Below are 9,415 nucleotides of genomic sequence, written 5' to 3' on the forward strand. Positions count from 1 at the left end.
CCGCTGAAACTAGGCTACCCCATCTTCTCCAATCGCAAATATTTCCACTTCTATTCAAGAGAGATCGATGATTTTTGTGCCTGATGCAAGACAAATGAACAAGCTTTAAGATGTTACCAATGACTCCATATACCCAAAAATTGACGAGCGCCTGATTCTACCGCGTCGTGACACATATTTAGATGATGTAGGAGGTGGGAAAGTGCGTTGGTTGAGAAAATAGGTGCGGAGATGAAATAAGTTGTTGTTAGAACGACATTTCCAGCATTGAATGTATACTTGTTACGACTTTCACTGAACTGTTGCTTTGTTATGTAGATAATTTAACATTGAAAACTGCATTTAATGAGGTCAGTGTGCAAATGTGACCAGATTATTTGCTTTTTAGAAATTTATTTTTCTTTTAAAAAAAATTTATTTTTCTTTTTTTTTAAATTTATTTTTCTTAAAAAAAAAATTTTTTTTGCCCTCATGTAATTTCAGTGTAGATTACAGATTTTATGAATAGAAATCAGTATAGTTTTTCTACTTTTTTTTTACGGTAGCAATTTACTAGACAGTTTTTAATTGCGTTTCATTTGCATTTGTCATAATAATATAATGCTTGTGTTGTGTGCTGTCTTTATTTTTATCTTTTTTCTCTTGTGTGTTTTGATCCACTGTATCCACTGTGTGGGTGGTTGGCGGGCACTCTGGTGTGGTTTGCCTCCTTCTTTTCTATCGAACATCTATTGTCCTCCTTCATTTCTTTGTATGTTACTCTCCAGAAGACACCTTTAATCTCCAGCAGGTGTATTTTTTTATATTTTAGTTAGAGTTTTACGGCACTTGCAAGACAATCAGGTCATATTCATATAAGTGCGGATAGCAGCAGGTGTATGACCTAGTTGTCTTGTAAGTGCCGCAAAACTCGTACTAAACCTAAAACTCAATCCACTAAACTGTGGCGAAGATTCTGATTTCAAAATGTTGTTCGTTTTACCGAGCTTGACATTATGCACCACTCTCTTGTAACACCTCTAGTCTTCTGGCGCTTCTATGACCTTATGCAGTTGCGAGCGCTGTAAAACCTCTACTAAAACTAAACTAAAACATATCTCTGTGTGGATTTTAATGAAAAACGTTGACCAAAGGCACAAAAAATGTAAATTTGCCATATATTCAAGGACACCCAAGCTTTGGAAGTCACCAAACTTTAGCGGTCATTTCCTCGCTAATTTTACCTCTGACAACCGGCAACTAGAGGTGGGCAAAATCCGGATAAACTACAAGGATAACCGGATAATTCTCAATGAAACATTATCCGAATTCAGACTCTTAACTCTCTTTCCTGGCCCGCTTGCCTAAGTGGGTGCACCCATTTGTTGAAGTAGTGCTAACCCGTTTGTCGAAGTGGTTCTAACCCATTTGCCTAACCGCTTCATATCATATTATTTGCCGAAGAGGCGCACTAACATAGTATCCGGATTTTGCTATAGCGACTCATTGCCCATCCAACCGGCAACCCCATCTCATCCAATAGCAAATATTTTATTTCTATTCAAGGTAGATGGGTATTTTTTCTTTTACATTGAAAGAAAGACAAATGAACAAGCTTTAAAATCATACCAATAACTCCGAACGCCCGATAATTGCCGAGCGCCTGATTCCACCGTGTCGTGACACAAATCTTCCTTTTCTGTTTATCAATCAGTCGAAGCAATATCTCCGTCCCTTCATTCTGAAGTTGCTTTTTAAAAAAAAAATTTAATTTGTATTCACTTTTCTTGCTTGACAGAGCGTTTGAAGTTTGAATCTCAGCGAGATGACAATGTGGTTGTGTGGTTATGAATGTGTCGTCATATCCAGACGTTTTGTTGGGTGGTTGGCGAGTGCTCTGGGGTGGTTTGCTCCTTCTTTCCTATCAAACACCTATCATCCTCATCTCCCCTCCTTCTTTTTTGTTTGTTTCTCTCTTGTAACACCTCTAATCTTCGGCACTTATATATGACCTTATTGTGTTGCAAGTGCTGTAAAACACTTACTAAAACTAAAACCAACCCGACGTTGCTTGATCTGTTTAGTTCACAATAGTTCAGTCATGATCATACCTGCTGCTCTAGTGTGTGTCCACCTGTCCGACAAGACAGCCACCTGTACAAACAACCACTCCCCCCTACCCTCTTACCCCCCCCCCTTGTGTTTTTTTCCACCTTATAATGGCACTGCTCAAGAGGACTATCTGTTTAAGATGACCATATTATTTTTCCCCTTGACAACTGTGGTAGTCTTTGACAAATTCGGAAGCGGTTTTGTTTCTCTGTAGTGCCAGGCACTTTTGCTTTTTTAACATCTCTGTAGAAGTCTTTTGATTGTTTGTGAGCATCTTGGCGGGTGCTCTGGTGTGGTTTGCTCCTTCTTTCCTATCAAACATCTATCGTCCTTATCTCTCCTTTTTTTTGTGTGTTTGTTACTCTCTTGTAACACCTCTAATATTCGGCACTTATATGCCTTATTGTGTTGCAAGTGGTGTAAAACACTTATTAAAACAAAATTCTTTGTGTGGCTATGTTCCCTGCGTGAGTTAGTCTTACCTCAGCTCATGGCACGGTCACACGCCTTGCCTTAAACTATACGTATTTCTGTGACACATCATTTGTACCCTGTGCAACACAACGCTAGTCACGTATTACAAAATGCTTTCTGAACGTTGTCATGTATTACAAAATGCTTTTGGAACGTACAGTTCCATTGTGACTGGAAACCATACGTGATTTTAGCTTTTTATTTTGTTTTTTTTAAAGTCATGGCACTGTTCATTTTTTAATTGCGTGGAGGTTACTTTGTGGGTGGTTGGCGGGTGCTGTAGTGTGGTTTGCTCCTCCTTCCTTATCAAACTCAAACATTTGTTGTCTTTATGTCTCCGCCTTTTTTTGTCTCTATGGGACTCTCTAGTAACACCTCTCTCTAATCTTTGACATTTATAAGACTTATTTGTGTTGCGAGTGCTGACAGACTGATAGACTTTGACTGGAACAAAAAAAACCTTAAAGCTAGTCATAATATAGTCATGTATTAGTGTTCTTACAAATAACATGCTTTTTGAACGTGCGGTACCATTGGGACTGTAAACCATACGCGATTTTAGCTTTTTAATTTATATGTTTTTAAAAGTCATTTTTAGCGTTTATTTCTTTTATTGCTTGGAGTGCCTGGAAGTTACCTGTCAACACTGATTTAGCCTGTGCTTTTCTGCATTACTGGAGAAAAACGAAGCCAACTCCAATAGAGGAACCAAACTCCAGGAATCTGTGTAGTCAACGATATTCCACAATTGCTTTAATAATAATAATAATAATAAATTACACTTTTATTTGTCCCAGAAGGGCACTTTGTTTTACAATGGCAAACATACATACATAAATACATAATTGATTAATTTTCTCTATGTCTTGAAGTTTTGAGATCAAAAAACGATCTTTGAATAAAGGCTTCATGGATGGTTGGAGGAACATATAGCAGGTCCTTCTTCTTTTCTTTCCCTCTGTTGTGTCTGCCTGTCTTTCCCCCACCAGGGCTGTGCCACTGACTGAAGTTGTCTTTGGGCTGTTCCCAAAAAGGGGGTATTAACATGTCCTTATGCACTGTCGAATTGTAAATGGGCTGATTTATCAATGTCATGCTCATACTGTGCCGGAACAACATAAGGGGAACTGCTGCTTTTTCTTTCCTCATTCTTACTATCGTCATTTTCCTTTACTGTTTTATGTTTGTCACTCTCTTGTGACCTGCTATTTCCGGGGTGCCTTGATAGTCGACTTTGTGCTGTTGAGGCTAGAGAGGTGAGCAGAGTAAGTCTGATTCCCTGTAAGGACTTCTCTGTTGACATCCACAGCTTGGTACTCAAATGACCTTATGCAGTTGCTAGTGGCGTAAAACCTTACACTAAAAAAAGGAAAACAAAAACCTTACTCAAACTAAACGTCGTTGTGTCGATGGGCTTCTGTTTACTCGAACTAGAACAAAAATGTCGAGGGGAAGCTCACAACAGAGTTCTGTTCTGTTTCATTTAATTTCGTCCTAGATTTTTTCTGTTGAAAAAATAATAAGTGGGCGCGTCATGGTTCTGGTTTGGGAATTTTCTTTTTCTCTATCTCAAAACTTTCAACAAAAGACTGGTGTTTGTGGAATAGCGTTGACTACTTGTGCTTCGGAGATCTCTAAGTTGTCCCAATGTTTGTTGGCCCGGGCGTCATGAAGTGAGGGTGCTTCCTGTGTCTCAGAGACAAACAGTTTTTGCTTTTAGCGCTTACCCCCACCCTCACCCCCCCCCAACCTTTACATATTAGTTAGTATTTTGATTATTTGTATTTGTGGTTGGCAGGTGCTGTGATGTGGTTTTTAATCTTCTTTTCTATAGAACATTTATGGTCTTTCTATAGAACATTTATGGTCATAATCTCTCCTTCTTTCCCGCCCAGTGGGTGGTCGATGGGTGCTCTGGTGTGGCTTGCTCCTGCTTTCTTATCAAACATCTATCGTCTTTATCTCCCCTCCTTCAATTTTGTGTTTGTTACTCCCTTGTGACTCCTCTAATCTTCGGCACTTATATGACCTTATTGTGTTGCAAGTGCCGAAAAACTCTTAATAAAACTAAAACAAAACTATCTAATCTTCTGGCGCTCAAATGAACTTATGCAGTTGCGAGCGCCGTAAAACCTCTACTAAAACAAAATTTCCCGCCCAGATCATGAGATGTTTCTTCAATAAAGATACACGTATCTTGTTTCCTGTGCAGGATTCTGCAGACTTTCGGAAAAAATCCTTTTTTTTAAAACCTGATTTTGTTGCTGTAGATCATATGTACTTTGACTTTAAGGATAAAGAAATACCAGGAGTTCAAAATATAAACTACATTTAGATAGAAATGGAGCAGCACGCTAACATGATATTTTAAATCACAGTGTCAGAAAATTTGGGGATAAAGTTGATTTTTTTTTTTCCTACCATACACAAAATGTATTTTGTAATATTTCTTTACTTGAACGTACTGCTTTTCCAATCTTTATCTCCAACTGTTGTTTTAGGTTTGCAGGTACAGTGGACGGGTGGAGGGTTCCACTGGTAGGTCCTGTGTACTTCTTTACTCTGTTGTTTCTGTCGGTCTGTCTGTCTGTCTGTCTGTCTGCCTGTCTGTCTGTCGGTCTGTCTGTCTGTCTGTCTGTCTGTCTGTCTGTCTGTCTGTCTGTCTGTCTGTCTTCAGCACAGACAAACTTTTCTTGTGTCAATGTTCTTCTCTTTGCTCAAACTCTCAACTCAGTTGGTACATGTTTGTGATGAGTTGTGTGTTCTGTCAAAATGCCACCTGTCCGTTACTTTTTTCTCCCTCCTTGTTGACTTAGCAGTAACAATACTAACAAGCAAAATCTCAGTCTACTATTTAGTTTATGTTTGTGGGAAAAAAAAACGTTTTTCCCTTATTGTTTTGAACTTCTATTAGATCTAGATGTACTTAAAACATCGCAAATTTTTGTTTGCTCAGTCTTTATAAGTTTGATTCCAAACTTTTGATGTGGCCGTTTTGTCAAATCAGTCGGAGAATATTCTCTTCCCACCAGGTTATTCCCACTTTCCCTGTGAGTTATTTCCACTTCACAATGTCGACGTGACCCCGCAAAAAACGACCAAAAAAATTCCCACCCCGTCTAACCCAAAATAAAAGTACACCTTTAAAAACTATTGTCTGCTTAAAGTGAACCCTAGGGGGCCTGAATTACAATAAACAAATGTATTTGCATTTACATAACACATAATAATATATTCATTTTCTACAGTGTGCTTTTTATAACTATTATTACCCCAGCAGACCCTAAAACCGTTACAAACATTCTCGGCTTCCTGAGAAGCATACAGTGCAAGCATTTGATTAAGCACTCTAAAAGCAAACAGACCGACAAGATCTTTTGCTGCCCATAGCCGGGAACTCATTCCCGACTGGGTGAAGTGAGGAATATTTGTGTATAGTGTATAGTGTCTTTCACAAAGACACAACTTCGGGCCCCTGATGGGGTTCCAACCCTTGATCTCTTTCAGTAGCAAGCCCAACAGTCTAACAACTAGACCATCTATACCATGATAGATTGGTTGAAAATTTGTTTGCATGTGATATGTATGTGTCAACTGTGTGTGTGGAGTGGGTGGTTGGTGGGTGCTCTGGTGTGGTTTGCTCCTTCTTTCCTATCAGACAACTCTCGTCTTTGCCTCCCCTCCTTCTTTTTTGTGTTTGTTTCTCTCTTGTGACATCTCTAATCTTTGGCACTCGTATGACCTTATTGTGTTGAAAGTGCCGTAAAACTCTTGCTAAAACTAAAACTGTAAAACTAAATTGTGTGTGTGGAACAACTCTGATAGATTGACAGTCAGTGCGGTGTGTGTGTGTGTGTGTACCTCTGCTGATGTAACACGCCTGTGTTTTTGACTGCCTGCTTTGTGTCTATTACGTGTAGCGGATGGTCATTTGTGTACAGGTATTAATTGAATGCGTGCGATTGTCATTTGTACTGGTGTTAGCTGAATGTGTGTGACCGTCTTTTTTATACGTGTCGGTTAATTGTATGTGACAGTTGATGGTCATTTGTACAGGTGTTAGCTGAATGTGTGTGATGGTTGATGGTCATTTGTACAGGTGTTAGCTGAATGTGTGTGACCGTCTTTTTTATACGTGTCGGTTAATTGTATGTGACAGTTGATGGTCATTTGTACAGGTGTTAGCTGAATGTGTGTGATGGTTGATGGTCATTTGTACAGGTGTTAGCTGAATGTGTGTGACCGTCTTTTTTATACGTGTCGGTTAATTGTATGTGACAGTTGATGGTCATTTGTACAGGTGTTAGCTGAATGTGTGTGATGGTTGATGGTCATTTGTACAGGTGTTAGCTGAATGTGTGTGACCGTCTTTTTTATACGTGTCGGTTAATTGTATGTGACAGTTGATGGTCATTTGTACAGGTGTTAGCTGAATGTGTGTGATGGTTGATGGTCATTTGTACAGGTGTTACCTGAATGTGTGTGATGGTCATTTGTACCAGTGTTAGCTGAATGTGTATGATGGTCATTTTTATGTGTGTCGGTTAATTATGTGTGATGGTTGATGGTCATTTTTATACGTGGCGGTTAATTATGTGTGATGGTTGATGGTCATTTGTACCGGTGTCTGTTAATTGTGTATGATGGTCATTTGTACAGGTGTTAGCTAAATGTGTGTGATGGTCATTTGTACCGGTGTCTGTTAATTGTGTATGATGGTCTTTTGTACAGGTATCAGTTAATTGTGTATGATGGTCTTTTGTATTTGTACAGGTGTTAGGTGAATGTGTGTCATGGTCATTTGTACCGGTGTTAGGTGAATGTGTGTCATGGTCATTTGTACCGGTGTTAGGTGAATGTGTGTCATGGTCATTTGTACCGGTGTTTGCTGAATGTGTATACCGATGTTTCCTTGTCTTGCCACGATTATTTTGTTCTTCTCTCCGCTCCGAGCTCGCAGATTGTTCTATGCCAATGTGACCTGTACCGTATACAAAATGTCGTTAAAAAATCTTCTATATTATATTGATGTGTTTATTGTTGAACATTGGACAAAAGAGGAGTTTTGTCATCTGGATAATTTAGGTGCAATGAATGTAATGTAACTTTACTTTCTGAACTGTTCTGGCGCACTACACACCATCGCGAGTTCTCATGACGTGAGTGAAGGTCAAAGCTAGGTCAGATGTTTTCTTTGTGGGTGGTTGGCAGGTGCTCTGGTGTAGTTTACTCTTTCTTTCTTATCATACGTCTATCCTCCTCATCTCTCTCCGCCCCCCCCCCCCCCTTTTTTTTTTCTTTTAAATTTTAGGAACACATTCTTTTTGTGTCCATGTGTGTTACTCTCTTGTAACACCTGTAATCTTGGGCACTTAGATACCCTATTTCTGTGGCAAAGCAAATGTGGTAAGACTCCGTACTATAACTAAAGTAGGTTTGTTGATGTCCTTGTGAGAAGGGAGAGCTTCTAACTGAGGCTTCCTGTCATCACGGCCTGTAGCCGCTGCTGCTGTCCTTCACATCACAGGCTCTTGTTGGGTTTGTAGGAAGGAAGTGACGTTTTTTTTTCTAGAATGATGTGGGTGGTTGGAGGGTGCCATTTGCTGGTCCTGCTTCTTTTCTTTCTCTCTTGTGTTTCTCTCTGTCTGTCTGATGTACTTTCCCCCTGCACTATACGACCGGTATTGTGTCCATGGGCTTCTCTTCACCCAGACTCAAACTCTGACATGAACATAAAGAAATTACGCTTCGAAGTTTGATATCAATCAATGGTTCCAAAGTCACTTTTAAAAATTATTTATTTTTATTTATGTTGTTGTTTTTGTCTTGTTTTTTTTAACCACATCTAGGTACATGCAAGTTCCTACCTGTACCACTCATCGCCTTGTGCAGCGAATAAATGGTTCCCTATATTCTATTCCTTTGTTGTTTGCTTTTGTTGAAAAGTGAGTTTATGTGGGTGGTTGGAGGGTGCTTCTGGTGGGTCCTACTTCTTTTTGTCCTTCTGTTGTTTCTGTCTGTCTGTCTGTCTGTGTGAGTGGTTGGAGGGCGCCACTGGTAAGTTCTACTTCTTTTTTTCCCTCTGTTGTTTCTGTCTGTCTGTCTGTCTGTCTGTCTGTCTGTCTGTCTGTCTGTCTGTCTGTCTGTCTGTCTGTCTGTCTGTCTGTCTGTGTGAGTGGTTGGAAGGCGCCACTGGTAGGTTCTACTTTTTTAAATATTTTACCTCTGTTGTTTTTTGTCAGTCTATCTTTTCCCATGCAGCTAATGACCGTTATTGTTGTTATCGTGTTGATGTGCTACATTTTACTCGACGACAAACAATGTGTAGGCTTTAAAAGAAATATTAAGTAAAATGATTTGAAAGGCTTTAAAAGTTAGAAATCCATTTTGGTGGACTGACGATTCTACCGGCGTCTGTGGTGTAGTAGTTAGACGATTTGCCGTCACACACAGAAGACCCAAGTTCAATTCCTACGTGGGGAGAATTTTTATCGAGTATATCCAGCTGTCTGCTGGGATGTTGTGTCCCTGAATACTCTTAGCCCAGGCTGGCCCTGACAACAGGCGGTGTGGAAGCAGCCCATCCCCTCTATGCCTACGATGTAAATTGTGTTGATGGGGGCCTAAAATGTCTACCAACATAAATACAATACAAGCATCAACGAAACTGAGCAGCCGCGAACACAGTAGGCCTACAGGTCAGTTCTGAAGCTACCAGCTCAGCCACTTGAACTTTTCGAGAACGTAGCCGACATATTTCGCTACCTAGAATCACAAAGTTCTGTCTGCTCAGTATGTAGTGGTTTTTTTGGGGGGGGAGAGTGTTTTTTCTTTCTTTCTTTCTTTTTTT

General features: G+C 39.8%; 1 long non-coding RNA gene across 1 annotated transcript; it reads left to right on the forward strand.

Annotated features, from left to right (window-relative positions):
• The first annotated feature begins 6,301 nt into the window (after positions 1-6,301).
• On the forward strand, positions 6,302-7,588 carry LOC106013610. The gene is made up of 2 exons (XR_001185388.2): positions 6,302-6,542; positions 6,665-7,588. It is a non-coding gene; the product is annotated as an uncharacterized LOC106013610 (long non-coding RNA).
• Positions 7,589-9,415: the final 1,827 nt, after the last annotated feature.

The sequence above is a fragment of the Aplysia californica genome, unplaced genomic scaffold (genome assembly GCF_000002075.1).
Source record: "Aplysia californica isolate F4 #8 unplaced genomic scaffold, AplCal3.0 scaffold01053, whole genome shotgun sequence".
Taxonomy (NCBI): Eukaryota; Metazoa; Mollusca; class Gastropoda; order Aplysiida; family Aplysiidae; genus Aplysia; species Aplysia californica.